The sequence below is a fragment of the Arvicola amphibius genome, chromosome 2 (assembly GCF_903992535.2).
Source record: "Arvicola amphibius chromosome 2, mArvAmp1.2, whole genome shotgun sequence".
Taxonomy (NCBI): domain Eukaryota; kingdom Metazoa; phylum Chordata; class Mammalia; order Rodentia; family Cricetidae; genus Arvicola; species Arvicola amphibius.
The window spans coordinates 132977603-132996510 of record NC_052048.2 but is presented as its reverse complement, the minus strand read 5'-3'; the positions used below and the strand labels follow the sequence as shown (position 1 = coordinate 132996510).

The 18908-nt window shown below is 55.1% G+C and overlaps 1 protein-coding gene across 1 annotated transcript in view; it reads right to left on the bottom strand.

Moving 5' to 3' along the window:
- Nucleotides 1-17995, bottom strand: part of Dnmt3a (DNA methyltransferase 3 alpha) — a 105897-nt gene extending 87902 nt beyond the window's left edge. The window contains exon 1 of the mRNA XM_038317942.1: nt 17899-17995. The gene's annotated coding sequence lies outside the window, so the exon portion shown is untranslated. The remainder of the gene's footprint in view (nt 1-17898) is intronic.
- Nucleotides 17996-18908: the final 913 nt, after the last annotated feature.

Here is an 18908-nt window from a genome sequence, read left to right as displayed (position 1 = left end):
TCTTCACAATTATTAGAGTCTGACTCATCCACCCACAGATTTCTCTCCTTTCTCAAAATCCCTGGAGTGCCCACAAGTGGACGTCGCTCAACCAGAAGCTGTGCTTACTAATAAGCTCCTACGCCACGCCACACCACGCTCGCGACGAGAGCTTTACTATGTCAACATTTCATTAATGCTCGCACAGCACCCCACCATCTGGAGTGGGAACTATTTTTATCCCCATTTCCCAGATGGGGAAAATGAGGTCTGGGAAGGCTCTTAATCTGCCCCAAGGTCACAGGAAGAGGACCAAGGCTCAAAGGCCACTCTGTCCATCGCCGTCTCTCGTAATGCGCTCAGGACATTTGCAGCCATATTCACTTTGGGCACAGCTAGGGCAGGAAGCAGTTTCCAGCCCACCTTACTCCTGGTTCAGTTTGCAGGCTGGCGGGGGTGGGGCGCAACTGTAACCAAATGTAGCGCTCTGCCCTGCAGGAGCTCATTTATTCATTCAGCTCTTTGCCTGCCCCACAACAAGCACTGTGCTCGAGTGTGTGTTAATTGTTCCATTCGGTCCTTATAAGGAGTCTAAGAAGCGAGTTCTGTTGTTATCTATGTTTTTAAGAAAGAACGGAGAATCCTAAGGACCGCAGCTGTGACCATCCAGGATCATGGATCCAGGTCCAGCCAACTCCACAGCCCTTGAAACAGGGCAGCACCCAGCAAGGCACACTAAGCATAGACCCCAGTGTCAAAGGTACCGCTGGTGACCCTGAAAGACCCCAGCTCCTGCACAATTGGGAAAGAGGTCGAGATGACTCCTGCAGGTGGTGGGCTTGTTCCCCACCCTCATCGCCCCATCATCCACAAAGGTGGTCCAAGCAGAAAGTGAGAGGGGCAGCAGGGTTTTCCCCACCTCCGACCAAAGCCTCTCTGGGTCACAAGGCTGAGGCTGTGGGTAGAAGGGACAGGAGGAGGTCTTGGTTCTACTTTTGGGTGAGATGACATCACCGTCCCATTTGCTTCCACCTTCACAAGTGTCATCGGCACAGCCCACCAGCTGCCCACAGAATACCGAGAGCCTCTGGTGATGGGCCGACAGTCCTGCCAGCCTGTCCTCACTGCAGAGCCCGGCTGACTCAAGAGTCATCATCTCACACCCCCCAGAAACCAGAGCTCCACCATCGGAAGAAGCATTCACGAGCATGCTACACCTCCCGCCACTATGGCAGCCACAGGGGAGGGATGGATCTGAATCATAGACTCCTTTGCTTGCGCTAATGGTTACCATGACACAGCCCCTGAAGCAGAGAGAATAAAAGGTTTATGCCCAAAATAGATGCTGTGAAAGAGCTGGAACTGTTCTCAGGAGTCAACAGGAGCCACCACAGACTTCCATAAAGGAGCTCCTGTTGCAGAGTGTGGGGCACAAAAGACCCTCTCCTTAGGCTATGTTGGTAGCAACCACATGGGCTTCCCATGGACTAAGTAAGGACTATGGGTGACCAAGCTTGAAGATCCATGGGAGATCCAGCTTGTGGTCCCTGACGAGTTCTGTGGCAGCTCCCACCCTCTTCGAGCTGGCTCCTGAACCACAGCTGTGTATTGCTCTCACCGTTGCCAACTACAGAGCCTCTAGCCTCTCTTCTCCAGCCCCCTTCATCTGGCTCGTTCCTGCTCCCCTCCCCATACCTTCCATCTCACAGGAGACACAACCTCCAAAAGAAGGCTTTCACCAGGAGGCCTCAAAATGGGTCTGTAAGAAGGTGAGACATCTGCCTGGCACTTGGGGGCCTCTGGGGCCATTGACTCAACTGTCTGTAAAGAGCCGTTACGATGTCAGGGTGACCGGTCCTATTAATAAGCACTGCTGGTGTGCAGGACCCCAGGAAGACCAGACTAGAATTAGGGAGATCCCTCCAGTGGAGCCTAAAATTTCCATGCTCCCAAGTAAGGGTAGAAGAGGATTCTGCTCCTTCATGAACAAAGAAGGCTTGGGTCACTAATGAAGCAGGACCAGCTGCGGCTCTCCAGGCTACTGTTTAACAGGAGGAAACCAGATCGTAAATGTGGTCTGTGAACAAACACAGGAACCAGGACCGTGAGCTACAGGCAATTGTGAGCCACCTGATGTGGGTGCTAAGACCCAAACTCAGGTCTTCTGGAAGAGCAACAACTGCTGAGCCATCTCTCCAGCCCCTGACCTTGAATATAATCTTCAGCTCCTACTTCTCAAATGTTGAGATCACAGGTCTGTGCCACCATGACTAGCCAGCATTAGAACTTTGGAAGGGGAAGTCTGGACAAGTAGAGATGCTCAGTCCCTCCGCTGCTGTGCAGGAGCACAGAGGGGTAGGAAAGGAGCACATGACAGCTATGTAACCAAAGGACTAACTAAGCACTGCCAGGTGCCAGCGCCCTTCATTGCCTTCTCTGTGAAAATATGTACGAGCCCTTTAAATATTTCTCCTTTGCTGGCTGGCACAACGTAAAACTTAGGAGAAGGCACCGGCAAGCCTGGCAGCCTTTAATCCCAGCACTCAGGGAGGCAGAGATGGGGGATCTGAGTTCGAGGCCAGCCTGGGCTACAGAGTGGATTCTACAACAGCCAGCACTACACCAAGAAACTCTGTCTCAAAAAAAAAAAAATCATAGGAGGAGGTGACAGCAGCACTGGAGAGACACTCGAGGAGGAAGCGGACCTTCCTGGACCCAGAGTGCTGTCCTGAAGTTTCCTTTATCGTACAGAACTTCAGCATCCAGATCTCACAGCCTGGATGCTTTCAGGCATCAAGCTCTAAGAGGAACCCAAAACTCCCAGCACTCAGCTCTTTGCCTGTTGCAACGTCTCCAGACGCTGGCTCCAATCCGGTATGAGAGCAGCCAGCAGTTCCCAGCATGCCCTTGGAGAGCTGAGCAGCATACCTCGAGGAAGATGAGGAAGATGCCTCCTTCAGACCCAAACAGTCCAGAACCTAGACTTCTAAGATTCATCCAAGCAGCACTAGTGACTTCTCTGCCGTCCGGGGAGCCGTGACCACACCCTCGCCATCAAGGACTGGCTCTCAGCCCCGGGGCAGCCTCTTCCCTGGTACTCTGGCAACTAAAGGGGCAGGAGCTGTTCTCATAGCCGCTACTTCTGTATTCACTGAAGTTCTTTTCTCTGCCTGACCAACCCTATTATCCCAGACCCCTGTTATAGCTAATAGTTCTTCATATTAAACTTTCCTTGTTCAAAACACCATGAGGTTTCTGTCTCCTGATGGACCTGGTCTGACACAGTCACTCATCTTTGTCCTTCCTTAAGAACTTTTTTTTTTTTTTTTTTTTTTTTTGGTTTTTTGAGACAGGGTTTCTCTGTAGCTTTGGAGCCTGTCCTTGAGCTTGCTCTTGTAGACCGGGCTGGCCTCCAACTCAAAGACATCAGCCTGCCTCTGCCTCCCAAGTGCTGGGATTAAAGGTGTGTGCCACCACCACCCGGCCTTCCTTAAGGTCTTTGAGTTTATTAACAACCCTGCCAGCTAGCCACTCTGTGATTCAAGCACTCTTCCTCAGCAATCATGTATGGAACGCCATTGTTGAGTTGAGTTCCAGGGTGAACGAGAGCCCCTGCTTCTGGAAGTTCACAAACTCAAGGACTATCTGTGCTCCGGGACTGCCCCCCCCCCCGACCTTTGCACTGTGTCCAGGGCTAGTGAGGGGCCAGGCCTGCCTTCACTGCTGCACTATTGTGGCTGCACTACTATAGCTGCACTATTGCAGTTCTTCCCTGCAGCCCCTAGGCTTACCGCACACAGTCCTCCACCTGCAAGGCTCTGTCTGTCTGAACTTTCTCTGCCTGCCCATCTGGATACACAGATGAAATTCTGCTCTTGAGAACCAGGTCCCTAGAGCGGGTCCTGTTTCCTAGTGTCTCAGCAGAATGTCCACGCAGGCTTCCCTCAACCCAAACCTGAGGCCCATGAGAAGTTTATGACTGACTGTGGTGGAGGAACAATCCCGGAGGTATTTAAGACAATCCCACAGCACACTGACAAGGGCGGGTGGTGCAGAACGCAAACCCTATCTTGCTAAAGCCGACTCCCCCCCAGCTGTGAGGTGCTCTTACCCTGACAGCTGGCTACATGCAGCTTTGATGCTTGCTCTGACATCACCTCGCCTCTCCCAGCTGACCCCCATCGCTCCACGCCTGATCATGTCCTCATTTGATATCCTGTTTCCACAGTCTGTTCACACCATTCTCCTCTGAAAGGGGAGCCCCTCCCAACCCCCCGAGATCCCCTCACCCCATCCTTCAGGCTGACTTATCTCCTTCCTTCATCCCTGCCTGACCACCTAAGGGCTCTAACAGTGTCTGTGGGTGGTCATGCAACTCTGCACATGTATATAGATGTGTCTAGTTTCCCAAACATATGAGGTCAAGGTTCATGTCTTGTTCTTTTCCAGGCAAGCAGCACAGCCCACAGTTGGGGCTGGCCTCTGCCTGTTCTAGGTGACCCTTGAGTAGAGATGACTGTGGGAAGTCACTCCCAGGCAGCTGCAACATCCCCAGCACAGCGCAGCAGTGCCTAGAGTGAACCCCCAATCCTTGCTCTAGGGGTCGCTTAGCAGAGCCCCAAGGCATGGAAAGGCCACATGGAGCTGAGGCGCTATCCACCATCCCCAGGCCAAAACTGACGCCTGCCATGGGTTTTGCAGGTCTTCCTGCTCCCAGATGTCCAGGTGAAGGAATCACAAGGAACCCAGAAAGGGGCTGGCCTCCCACCCCTGGCAACCCTTGGAAACTGGCTTGCCTGCAACCACTCTTTAGCACAAGGTCCACAGCCAAGCTTCCTCAGGCCCACTCTATTTCCCTTTCTCCACACAGCATGCCAATAACTATGGAGCTGAACACTCCTAGGTCAGAACTGGTAAGTCCCCTAGGGTCTTCAGGACCTGGGAGGGATGGGTGGAGTCAACTCCTCCTCAGAGAAGGAGCAGTTCTTACAACCTCTCTGTGCACCTTGCTCTGTCTGCCTATCCTCCCTCTGCTCCAGTGGAAAGAGTTGAGGAGAGCAGGAGGAAATCCACATCCCAGACCCCTCAGCCCCTCCACAGAAGCCCCACTTCAGTGGTTCACCAGACCACTCCTCAGACCCCCATCTCTGACGTTTAGAGGTGTGGGGCGTAGCTTCCTATCTGTGAAGTAGGGTGAATGAGAATTCCCAGCTTGTACATCTACCTCGAGCTATGAGAACGTCTGAATGACGTGTTTAGCATCGTGCCTGGCGTATGGGCAGATCTCAACAAACGGTCACTTAAAAACTACTCTGTGACTCAGGATAAAGGGCCAAGTGACCTCGACTGTGCGCTATGTTCCACGCAGAGCAGCTAGCTCACACTCCTAGGTGTCTGCTGCAGCCCAATTCAGGTCCACAACTTTCTTCCTTCCAGGGAGACCTTAGAAATGTCTGTTATTCACACAGGCTCAGGTGTATACACATCAACAAATGCACACAGACCAAGCACACACAAAACTCAGACGCGCACGCACACAAACACACACACACATATATATATACATGCATAATACAGAGAGAGAGGCATACAAACACAAAACACAGATACACAGACACCATCACAAGCATGCACAAAGCCACAGATGTATACAGCGGATTCACACACAGAAACACAAACACATACCTACCAACACAGATATACATACAGAGGCACACAGACATAGAGATAGTGTGACACAAACACAAGACACATGCACACAGACACCCAGATGGGTGCACAGAGTCACACAAACACAATCACAGATGAGCACACAGAAACAGACACAGGAACACACACTGGAAGGCTCCCATGGTGACCCACGCACACTGGCCCTCCAGGAGCTGCAGACCCTGGGGGATGCCTGGAACAGGGGGCCTGAAGCCACCCCAACACAGATGAGCGTTTGCACATTTCATCTACTATGTGGGCCAAAGAGGCATTTGGAAACCAGCTTGGGAAGACCATAACCGTTCACAACATTGTTCTGCAAGAGAATATAAAACACTGCCCTAGAAACAAACGTTTGCAATCGAACCTTCCAAAAGCTGGGAATTGCCTGTACCAGAAAACTAACAGTGCAAGAAGGGGGGAAAACCGCATAAACTTGGTTTGCCTCTGTAAAATTAATACCAATTACAAAAACATTTATGTGAACTGCTTACCATTTACACCTAATTACCATGCAGCACAATTATGCATATCATTAAGAGTACACAGGATTAATTACACTGTATGTTTCATGTGATTACACCTCCACACCCTGAGTTCACAGAGACCCAGCCTCCCCAGGGTCAGGCCAGGGTTGAGACCCTTGCCAAGTTCTGCAGCAGATCCATAGCAAGCCACGCCCAGCCTCACGGCTGCTGGCCACAGACAGCCTGAGTGAGGTTTTGCTGGGCCCTTCTGGCCGATACCATCAACATACACACCCCTGACGAGAAGCCATCTTTGGCCAAAGCCAAAGGAGTGGAGAATCTTCAAACGTCTAAGGGTCACAACAGGGTCAAATGGCCCCTTGGGAACCTGGCCCCACTGTCTCCAGGGGTCCCGCCCTGCAAGGGCAGCCCACCCAACTACAGACCTGCCCACTCTCAAGTTCATCTGTAGCCCCACGACTGCCACCTCTGCGCTCACTCTCTCTGATCCCCTCAGTTCCCACACTCAGTAGCCTCTCAAGTGTGCTGGGGAGACACAGGTTGGTGGCAATGAACTAAACACGAGGAAGTCACGGGCACCTGATAGAGACCGTCACGGCTACAAAGAGCAGGAGGTGCCGAGTCGGCTCTTGCTCAGCTCACAAGACGGAAGGGGAAGCAGGCATGTGCAGACGCGCTTTCTCTGTGCCAAACCAAGAACACACATGGCTGAATTTAAATCCTCAAACACCTGGGAAGCCAACTGCCTAAGGAGTCTTTTAAAAGACAAGCGAAAGAAAATAGCCAGGCTTAGAGCAAGGAGCGCGTACAAGGCAAACAAACAAACAAACGAGAGAGAGTATGCCCACTCGGCAGGTGGCAACGCCAAGGTGGGCAGAGGCTGGGTGATCTGCTCAAGGACACACGCCAAGGAAGTAGCAGAGTCAAGGTCAAACCCCATCCGCCTGCCCGGGACCAAGTCTGATGGCCTTGGCCCACTGCCACACCGCCTCTGCCTGAGTTCAGCAATACCAACAAGGTTCATGTCTTTATCCCCAAATCCTTTGATTCTACCTCGTGAAACACTAAAGACACCTTTCTCTCCGACAGTTTTTGCCTGTATCCTGTTCCCTTACCAAAAAGGCTGGTCTCAGCTTGTCCCCTCCTACTTTGGCAGACCTGGCCCTGCTGGAGAGGGGCAGCTTTACTCAGGCCCAAGGACATGCTCAGCGATACTTACCCAAATGGAGCAGTCTGGGAGTGGAGGGCTAGGCCTGGCAGCTCATCTCTGGGGATAGGGGGTGAGGGATTACCAAGAAGCAGACATCCTAGTTCAAATCCCCAAACGCCAGCATCACTGCCGCCTATGGCACAAGCCTGGTGAAGTCACTGACTCCCTGACACATCTGCAGGGCCGCCTAGCTCTGATGAAAGCAACCCATCCCACGGACGCCCCTTCAGGGCCTGCTGACGCAGGCTCTCACCTCCTGCAAGCCTGGCCCAGGCCCAGGCTCTCCTAAGGAAATCAACTCAAACCACAGCTCCAGTATCCCCCAGGAAGCAACACCCCACAGGCCTCATGGGCTCTCCTGCGCAAGCAAAAAAGGGGTCACCACTGCCCCCCACCTCACCCCCTCCTCCTCTGCACTGTTGTCCCTTACAATTATTTCTACACTGATTTTCTACCTGCATTTCTCTTCTTTGGTGCCCCCAAATGACCTTTCTTGGATGTCACTGGTGACCTAGGGCTCCAAGACTAACACTCAGCCTCCTCTGGGGATAATATCACAGCTTACCACAGCCTGACTGAGCCCAGCCCTCTAGCTTCATTGGGTTGAAAATGCCCTTGACCACCTAGCTAACTGCTCCTGCCCTTCCACTCAGCTTAGGCGTCACATCCGGCAGAATCCTTCAGGACTCTCCCTCTTTGTGACTAGGCCTCCCTTGTCTAGGCCAGTAAAGACGAGAGCCCCTTCCTGTATTTTGTTGTTGTTTTACAGCTGCCCACAGCTGACAATTTGTTACCCATCTCCCACCTGAAGCTGCACGGCCCTTGGGTCTCATCTGTGTAACGAATGCATGGCACCCTGGGGGTTTTTCAGAGGTGAATAGGGACACTATGCATCTGGAGCAAGGGACCTCCAGAGAGAAAGCTGAAAGGCTGCTAGACTTGCCACCTTGGGGCCCAGGCTTCAGATGCCAGGCTATTGGGAGGGTGTTGACAGCAGAAAATACAGAGGCACTGCCCAGCCCCATTGGGCTTTTTAGATGAGCTTCCAGAACCAGGGAGGGCCTCAGACCATCACCACTGGCCAGGCTGGGAACCACAGGCCTCTGAGAGGACAGCAACAGGCGCCACACTGTTGCTGGCAATAAAACCGTTAGAAGCCATTGCAATGCCAGTTGCCAAGCTGGTTAAGGTCTGGACCCTCCCATGCTCTAGGCTATGGGCAAAGCCAGTAGCGTCAGCAAGATCAGAACCCGTAGACCAGGGGGCAGGGCAGGTCATCAGGGGCAGGGCTTGGGCCATACCACTTGGGCGGGAGCCTCTACAGTCAATTCCTGGCTTTGCAGTGGGAGTTACAGAGACCATCAAGGTAGCTCAGGAAATGAAGGTGTCTGCTGCCAAACCTGACAACTGGGGTTTGATGTCCAGGACCCACATGGTGGAAGAAGAGAACAGACACCTCAAGGGCTGTCCTGACTTCCATACATGTGCCTGCCACCATCTATCTACAAATATATATGGTGACCATGGGGACCCTCTCCCCTGCATCCTAAGGATAAGCATTTTGTAGGCTCTCACACCACAAGGCCTTCATGAGAGCTCTCCTTATTCATAGAGCACTGTACAATGACCCCCACTTAAAGAAAAGGGGCACATCCTTCCTGGGTACCCACTGTGTGCAGCTGTCCTTGCCCAGTTCACAGAGAAAACCTGCATCTCAAAGCTGTCGGCAGCCAGGCAGCCAATGAGTCTCAGCATCTGAGATGCTAACCCCCAGCTTCCTTTTTATCCTGCACACCTGTCTCCAGGAGCCTGAAACTAAGTAAGGGTCTGATTCAGAGGGATGAGCCCTGGTTTACCTCCATACTGGGTTCTTTATCTCTTCCTATCTTATCCCTTCTAGCCTTGTCTCCAACAAGGACAGCTAGATCCAAGAGGCACCCCTGGCCAGTGCTGGGGAAGGTGCTGAGGTAGGCAAGGTGGGTATGATACTATTGCCAAACAACAGGCCCTGGCTTCCTAGGGTAGCAACGTTACCAGGAAAAGGAATTTTTATGCTCCCTTCCTTACCTCTCTTTTTTTATGCTGTTACCCACCTCCTCAGGAGCTCCTGGATCAGAGCTGGACACAGCTTGAGCCCATATACCAGGAGAGTTCTACAGATACTCCTTCCTATAGAGGAAGGCTCACTTTGTCCTGCTTGAGAGTGGTCTCCACCCTGGCTCAATCTTTGGTTACGTCTTCAATTCCCAGGGAACAATTTGGGGGATAGTAGTTCACTGCAGTGATGCTTTTTAGAGGGATTTTCAAAGACTTTCCCCCATCCTGGTCCAGCCATAATCCTACAAAGCTAGACTGTCCATTGTCCCTGGAAGTCGAGTACAAGCGGCTCCTCTGCACCCAGCTCTTCTTGATCTGGGCTTCTTCCTGCACACAGAGTCACCTGGCCCCGAGTCTTTAAATTTCTTACCATTTATTTGTAATTTTGTTTTGTTTGAAATAGTCTATGTACACCTGGCTGGCCTCAAACTCACAGAGATCTTCCTGCCTGTTACCCAGTGCTAGGATTAAAGGCATGCATAAGCACATGCACCTCTCTCTCTCTCTCTCTCTCTCTCTCTCTCTCTCTCTCTCTCTCACACACACACACACACACACACACACACCACACAAACAGTTGTTTATGTGGGTTCCTGGGGATTAAATCCTGATCACCAGGCTTGTCTTGCATGCATGTTTCCCTACCGAACTCTCTCTTTTTTAAAGATTTATTTATTTATTATGTATACAACATTCCTTCCATGTATTCTTGCATGCCAGAAGAGGGCACCAGATCTCATTATAGATGGCTGTGAGCCACCATATGGTTGCTGGGAATTGAACTCAGGACCTCTGGAAGAGCAGTCGGTGCTCTTAACTTCTGAGCCATCTCTCCAGACCCTTTTTAAATTTTTTTTTTATTTTTTTAAAGCATTGATTTATGGTTCTTTTGTTGTTGTTTTCGAGACAGGGTTTCTCTGTAGTTTTGGAGCCTGTCCTGGAACTAGCTCTTGTAGACCAGGCTGGCCTTGAACTCACAGAGATCCACCTGTCTCTGCCTCCCGAATGCTGGGATTAAAGGCATGCGCCACAATTGCCTGGCTTCTCTCTCTTTTTTACTTTGTTGTTGTTCCCATATTATTATTATTATTTATTGTTTTTCGAGACAGGGTTTCTCTGTGTAGCCTTGGCTGTCCTAGAACTCACTCTGTAGACCAGACTAGGCTCTAACTCAAGAGATCCGCCTGCCTCTGTACCCCGAGTGCTGGGATTAAAGTTGTGCACCATTGCCACCACCACCTTGCTCCATGGTCTACCCACAAGCTTTCAAGTATGATTTTCCTTTGTTAGCAGACCTCTCAATCCCAACTTGCCTTTATCAGGACTCCTATTAAACCGGCTCTGCAAAAGCCCCGTGCCTGATGGTTCCTTTTAGGGACCTGCCTTTCAACAATTTCACAAAGCCCAGGCTGCCCTCAGATTCACTGTGTAGACAGAGAATGCCCTCGGACTCTTGCTCCTCCTGCCCAAATGTGTGTACTACCAAGTCCAGCTTTAGGTTCTGTTTTGAGATGGGGGGGTCTCACTCTGGAGTCCAAGTAGGCCTTAGACTCTTAGCCTTTTTCTTGCTCCAACCTCACGGGCTTGGCTTCTGTTAGTTTTCACTCCTGATCCCCAGCCATGCTCCCAGGCCTGGCTTCCCATTGGCCCAGCTACTGAGGATGAAGCCTTCTACACTGCAGACTCTTTCCCTTCATTACAAGAGTTCTGGATAAAATATGGCTCTACCCCAACCCCTTTTATGAGTCAGGTGTGAGTTTATTTGTTGTTGTCATTATAAGCAAATTCATTTACATTTTTTCAAAGAATACAAAAACATATGACAAAAGAAAGTCATATTCTTGACAATAGGCTGGTGTCTCCCTAAGAGGGAAATCTTCTCTATGCATCCACTAACCTATAAATGTGAATAATTAACTTTTTTCTTTGAGACAAGGTGTTGCTGTGTAGTCCTGGCTGGCCTGGAACTTACAGTGTGGACTAGACTGGCCTTGAAATCACAAAAGATTTGCCTGCCTGTCTCTTGAATGCAGGGATCAAAAGTGTGTACAACCACACCTGGATTTTCTTTTCTTTTCTTTAATTAAACTTGACCCACACGGTGGAAGGAAGACACCCACAGCTGTCCTTTGACCTCTGCATGCTTGTCATGCATGTGTATAACACACACAACAAACAATAAAATAAAATTTTAAAGAGTTTTAAAAAGTGAATTATACCTCTAGCACTTAGAAAGCAGAGAAGGATGGATGAAGAGTTCAAGGCTAGCCTGGTCTACAAAGGACAAGAGTGCATCAAGCACACTGCAGTTCTGGGTAACCCAAGAGCACCTCATGAACACTCAACCAATAAGGATAGATATCCTCACCAGCTCACATGCTTCGAGGGAATCTATGTAGATCTCCTTTTATTTGTAAGTTTATCCTTCCAGACTCTGTATTAATACACATGTCCATTCCACCAGCAAGCCTCCTCTCCAAGGCGTCTGCCAGCTGGAATGTTAGAGGATGCCTCCATTTGGCATGGGGAGGGCACACTGCCTGGCACCTCCCAGAGTCCTTTGGGAAACAGAGAAGTCATGCTTCAAGGTCATGGCCATGCATAGAATCTCAATGCAGTCCTCATCCAGGCAACAGCTCGGCCCACAAGCCTGACCCTCAATCCCATCGGCACTACCCTAAGCAACTCAGGCCACCTTTCAGAATGGTTCCTGGAACTCACTGACCTGTCAGGTCCAAACTGTCCTCTGCACCAGCCTCCACCATGCAGGACAATACCAGCACTGGGGCCCGGTGCAGGGGTTCACACCTGCAATCCCAGCACTCCACAGGCTAAAGGTATGGAGCCAGCCTAGGACAGAGCAAGACGCTGCCTCAAAAATAAAAACCAAACCAAACAGGAACACTAGGTTAACATTCACGAGATCCCAACCCCAGTCCCACCACCTGCCCATCCATCTAGGCACCCAGACAGGTCAGTTAACAGGCTCAGAATTAAAAAAAGACCTTGGTGTTTGGAACAGAGAGGCAGGATCAATAGGGATGACCACAGGAAAGAGAAAATGGGAAGCTGGTGTGGTATCTGAATAAGGTCAGGAAACCTTAGGGGTCAGAGGATCACAGCAGGACAAAGCAACAGTCACTGCTGAAAAACAATCATACTATGGTCGGGTTCAGTTAGAGGGCCCTGTGCCCGCACTGACTGTGGAGCAACACCCACACCTGCTGGCGCTGGGCTAGCTGACTAGGTATCCCCTGGTATAGGGGAAGGAGGGGAAGGCGAGGCAGAACTGTAGAGGCAAAACACCTGCTGGGGGGGGTCTCTGCCTGGAGCATGGGCAGCAGGGGATGTAGAGACCTCTGGGACACCAGAACAGGGACTTCTGCCTAAAATCCACAGGGCTGTAGCTATCAGTGGCAGCACTGGGGGACCTTGGCCTGCCCTTCCCTTTGTTGCCAAGACCCCCTGGGGCTATGCAACTGGACTCTGGCCTTCCTGTCCTGAAGTCTGAGCTCTTAAGCCCCAGTCTACGGAATGAAGAATTGAGATCCTGCAACGCCTGGGCTCAGCTGGCCCAGCCTGCTCCCCCCCCCACCCCACCCCCTGCAGGGAGAGTTAGGGCATTTCTCCAGGGGCACACACAAGAGTTACCAATTGCAGGGACCCTCTCCCCAAACTACTGGGAAGCCTTAGCCAAGATTCCAGCGCCTCCCAGGTCCCGGTCCACCTCCCCAGGCATCCACCCCATTGCAACTGCCCCCAAATGATACCCCTCCTCCCCACTCCCCCGCCCACTGCACATGTCACTCCTGGGCTGCCACTAGGTACTGCCCCTTCCTCCTAAAAGCCCATCTTCACCCCTCAGTTGGCAGTGACCTCCCTCCCCAGCACATTGCAGCTGTAAATTAGTTGGGTACTCCACAATACAGCATCTCCTCAAAGTGGGCACAGGGCCGGACTCACAGGAAATGCCCAGCAAATAAAATCTCAGGCAAGAGGAAGCAAACACAGAGGGAAAATGCTACAGACCCAAGGCAGAGAATGAACAAAATGCTGGAGCTAACTCGAGGGACTGGAGGTGCTCGGCCAACCTGTTGACAAAGCCATTTGTGAGACTGGTGACAGCCTGCCAAGATTTCTAAGCAGCGTCAGCAGCGCTCACCCAGGTTTGGGGAAAGAAGCAGGAAAGTGGGTGGGGTTTCTCAAAACACCCCCCTCCCACGCAGACCCACATGCAGAGAGCAGAGACAGCAGCCCACATATTCACTGACCCTTGGCTAAGATGGTGACTCTGACACACATCCTGGGAGCCAGCAGCTACCTCCTCCTCATTCCAGGACCCTCGCTTACACAGCACCGAAGTCGGCACACATAAAGCAGGCTGTCTGAGCAAACACACCGGCACAAATCCACAGACACATGTGCACCCATCCGACCCACACAATTAGTGAGATGGAGGCAGCTCAAACACGGCACGGATCTCTGGGGAAGAGACTTGCATGTGGGGAACTCAATTTCATTGCTTAGGGGAAAATACTATCATCACCAAGACAAATAAAGCCAGATACACAGCCCAGGTACGAGAGAGGCTGAGGGAGGATGGCGACTTGAGCACAGGAGTTTGAGACCAGAGTGGATTAAGAGTGATTTCAAAAATAAAAGAAACTTAAGACAAATGACCCAAAATGAGTCCTTAAAGTTCTCAAAGTAGCCTCCTTATAATACCAGCACTTGGAAGGCAAAGGCTTGAAGATCAATTCAGGCCAGCCTTGACTACACAGCAAGACCCTATCTTGGGGGGGGGGCAATGAAAAGGCACCTGGTACCTTGATGGATAAGCACCTGGTACCTTTAATTTACTATTAAAGCCCTGGTCCAGAGCAGCAAAGTCCTTTCAGAAACCCAGCCTTGCTGAGACAGCTGATGGCTTCTGGTATGCACCAGATACTAAAATGGAGGGAGAAACAACTCCCCCAAGGCCCACATCCTAGCTCTAACTTCTACAAGCCAAACACACCCAACCATCAGTGGGAAAGAGGTGGTGATGGAGACCCTAGGCCAGCAAACTGGAGGAGGTGGCAAGTGGTTAAGGGGCCCTTCTGCCTCAGGCCCTGGGTACAAGAGGCAGCCATGAGAGGAACTGGGCATGACCTCACCCAGATAGCCCCCAACCCAGCTCCTAAGTGTCCTCAGGGCTCTCCTCCCACCCACGAACCTAAGGACTGGATCATCACTGGTAACATCTTAGAAGGGGTCAACCATTCTGAAAGTCGAGGCTGTGCTGAGTCTCCCCTTTCTATATGGCTCCCTCAAACAGGAGTCTTGAGGGAATCTGGGAAAGAACTTGGGTCTCTGGGAGACTTGCGCTCTCCAGGTGGTCTATAAGTAGATAATGACCACTGGACTTACCGCCAAACACAGAAGGGATAAGAGAGCAACAACCTGGGAGAGAGTGGGGCACTACCCTCATGGGAGCCCCACTAAATATCCAAAAGAAGACCCAGAACACCCCAGAGGGCAGATCACCTTCAGCTCATCTTGTCCCTCGCTGGCGTGTTGAGAAGAGGAATGGCAGAAAGGGGCATGAAAATGGTCACAAAATGTCCTTAAGGACTGAGGGACTTGTGAGAGATCAGACTGGGAGAGACCCTTGCAAATTACCCGCACAGAGATCTCTACGCACACCACGTGTGAAGGCTGCGTGGAAGCTGTGTTTTACACACTCAGCAGTCAGACCAACATACCATCCCGGCCCTCTCTGCCAAAGCCCAACCCCTGGCAGGCCCTTACTCTCTCCCACCTTCTCTAACTAAGAAGCCTTCTCCATCACCACTACTGTGAAGGGGGCGGGGGACAACGCCAGAACAGCCTATCCCTATTCTGGGTCTGAAATTCCACCAGGAAACCTGGAGCCATAGAATTTTAAAGTTGGAATGGGGCCTTCAAGCGTCATCAACCCCCGCCACAGAGGAATCCCGCCTGCAGACACACCGACAGATGGCCCCTGGCGCCTCTCTAGGCTCCTCTGGCGTGGAAGGAAGCCCTAGCATGTGGGGTGTTCATTCCTTGAGTCTAAAGGGGATTCACCTTTCCTCAGGTGAGGCTCCAGGCAAGCACAAGAAAGCCTGGGCCACCATGAGCCCAGAATCAGGAGCTGAAGACTGGATGGGGGAGGGGAGGTGAAGATAAAGCACCAAGAGGCAACAGGGCCTGCAGGAGAAGGGGCTTCACGAAAGTGAAGCAGGCAGGTGCCAGACCTATGACACAATTCGGCCTGGGGCCCCTACCAACCCCTGCCCCCAGACACAAATGAACACTCTGACATTATTACCTGTCAACAGCTCCACCAGGGCTTTAATGGGTCCCAGAAGCAGAGGAGACTAGTCAGCTTGCCTAAAAGCCCACAGGAACTTCTACAACCCAACTATCCAAAGGCAAGTGACTGCCCTAACTACCTGTAAATGGCCCCTGCCAACATAGGGGATAGTCCAAAGAGGGTCCGCCTGGCAGCTGGGCTTCCCAAATCCCACAGGCCAGTCCTAACACCCCAGCAACGCAAGAATAGCTCCCCAGGCTGCAGCTGTCACATCTGCCAGGAAGGGAGGAGGCACAGCGGAGCAGCACCTGATCCCTGAATCCCTGCGCAGCTTGCCCGCCTGCTTGCCCAGGAGGAGGTTCAGCCGCTGGCAGCCCTGGGTGAAACATGAAGACCGAACTGTCCCCAGGGGATGCTGATGGCAGTCTCTGGGCACAGCATCGAGGGGCAAGCTGGGTCACCCGGCTGAGAATACTCCTCCCCGAAGGCTCCTGTCCCCTCTAGTTTGAGAGAGTCCAGTTGTGCGGTCCCCAGCCCGCCCTTCCTCCCCAGTCCTAAGCAGGCCAGAACTGCCCAGCTGGGTGCAAGACGCCATCTTGGGTCAAGGTGCAGCCACGGAGGGCTCCCCTTGGGAGCCCGAGAAGGGAGCCCTGAGACCAAAGTGGGAACCTATTCCCACCCAGGGTGCTCACACCTACTCAGCTGGCTTTGCAGGAGAAGAGGAGAGGAGGGGATGCAGAGACGGGGGAAGCAACTGAGGGGGGAGCGAAGGGAGAGGGTGCCCCCAAGAAGGCAGGCTCCAGAAAAGCAAAATGAAGTTTGGCAGCCATAGGGCCGCGGGCCCCGCGAAGAGGGGCTGGGGGAGGCCGGGGGCGGGCCCTGGACACATGCCAGCTCGGTCCGCGCCAACGAGGAGGGAGGGCTTGACGGCCTGGAATGGGGAGCCCGGGTGAGGGCGGGACACGGACCGTGGCCGGCGCCGCTCTGAGGCTCGGGGTCTCCTGAGGTGTGGGCAACGTGGGGACCGAGACCCCCGATCCGCAGCCTCCGCGAGGCCTCGTCCTTCACTGTGCAGATGCGAAGCTTTCAAGGACACGTCTACAGCGGCCCGGCGGGGGTGCGTGTGAGTGTGTGCAGGGGGAGTCTGCCGCAGGGGGCGACCCCGGCATCCCCACCGGAGTCGTTTCCAGCCTCGCCGCTCCCGCCCCCGCCCCTTCCAACCCTCCACGGCCGGGCCCGGGGATCCTCGCCCACTCCCGCCCCGCCCCCACACTGCGGCGCCGCCGCCGCCGCCACCACCGCCGCCCCGCTCCCACGGCCCGCAGCGGGGGCAGGGAGGAGCCGGGCTCGACGCCCCCCCTCCACGCCGTTCCGCCTGGCCTCCGCGGGAGCGTGCGCCCCCCGAACGGGCACGCTCCCCAAGCGCGCACCCCTCCCAGGCCCGCCGGCGCCCCGCACCCCCAAGCCACAGGTGGCCGCGGGAAGATCGCGAAGCCGCGCTCCCCGGCGCGGGCCCTGGCCGCCCCTCGGCCCTGCCGGGGGCCTCCAGGGTCCCCCCGCCGCGCGGGGCCTCCAGGCCCGGGGGAGGGGCGGGGCGGGGCGCGGGGCCCGGGTCGTGCCAGGCTGCCATTTTCTGCCGTGGCCACGGCGCTCCCCGGCCGCCCGCCCGCGCCCCCTCAGCCCCCCTCCCGCCGCCCGATTCCGGGTCGGGTCCGCGCCCCGCAGCGCACGGCTGCAGGCCCTGGCAGGGCCCCGGGGCGGGGGCAGAGCCCGGAAGGCGGAGGCGGCGGGGCCCTGCGGCAGCGCGCGTCGGGTAGCGCGCAGGCCGGCGGAGGCCCCCCGCGGCATTGTACGGACTTGAACTTGAGCCCGGGCCGGGCGGGGGCGCCGAGGGGCGTCCGCGGGGGAGGCGGCGCGCAGGAGAGGGGCGGCGGGCGAGCCGCGGGGACATAAACAAACCCTCGGCCCGGGCCGTCCGCGCCCGCAGCGCCCGCCCCGCGCACCGAGTTGCGGGGTCCGAGCCGCGCTCCCCACCGCCCCGCTGCGCCCTCCCGCCCGCCCACCCTCCCAGCTCGGGGGCCGCGGGCCGCGCTGGTTACCGTATGGCCCGGCGGGTCGGGCGGCCCGGCTCGCCCTGCTGCCGCGGCGCCGCGTCCCGGCTCGTCCTCTGCTCGCGCCGCCGCCCGCGCCGCCTCCCGGCCCGCCCGCTGCCTGCCGCGCTCCCTCCCTCCGTCGCTGTCGCGCTCCCTCTCTCCGCCTCCTCCGCCGGGTCCCCCCCGCCCGCCCCTTCTCTCCGCCTTCCTCCTTCCCTCCCTCCGGCCGCCTGCCGCCCAGGCCTCCGCCCGCCGCTCGCCCCCCGTGGCCGCGCTGGCTACGGCCCCGGCGCTGCGGAGCCGCCCGGGAGACATCACCGGGGGCCCCGGGGCGCCGCGGCGTGGGCGGCGGGCGGTCCTAGCGCCCCCGGCGGGAGGAGCGGGTTCGGGACCCCGCCGCGCCCCGGCCGCATCGCTCCGGGTCGGGCACCCCGCCGGGGCTGAGCTCCCGGCCGCCCGGTGCCCCTCGGGTCGCCCCTTAGCCTCAGCCTCCCCACCGCGCGGCGCCCCTCTACCTGGCGCAGCTTCTGCGCTGGGTCCCCGCATCCAGCACTGGCCGCAGGGACAGCGGCCCCTCCTCTCCCGGGCCGGTGTCAAGTGCCTCCCCCCGCCGCCCGCGGAGCCCCCGGCGGCCTTCGCCCTGCAGTTCTCCAGACCTCCACCAGAGCCCACTGCGCTCTGCGCGCCTCAGCACTGGGGCTGGGGACAGCAGCGCCTGCCCAGCCGCGTCGCCACCCCCAGCCAGGTGCCGCGGTGGCCAGACGGCTGCACACGGCCAAGGTCGGAGAGCCTGGCGCCTCGAGGCCACCTTAGGGGCTCGAGCACCGTCGTGGGGTGGGCTGCCTAGAAGGGAGTGAGCTTCCCGTACCTTGGTGTGTCCAAGAAGAGTTGGGTGCCCTCAGGTGGGCTCTGGAAAGATCTGAAGAGGTGGGAGGCTGAACTAAATGACTTTGGAGGCCCCTTCCAGCTTCCAGATTCTCTGCAGACCTGCACTAGACCTGGATCCCTCAAGGAGG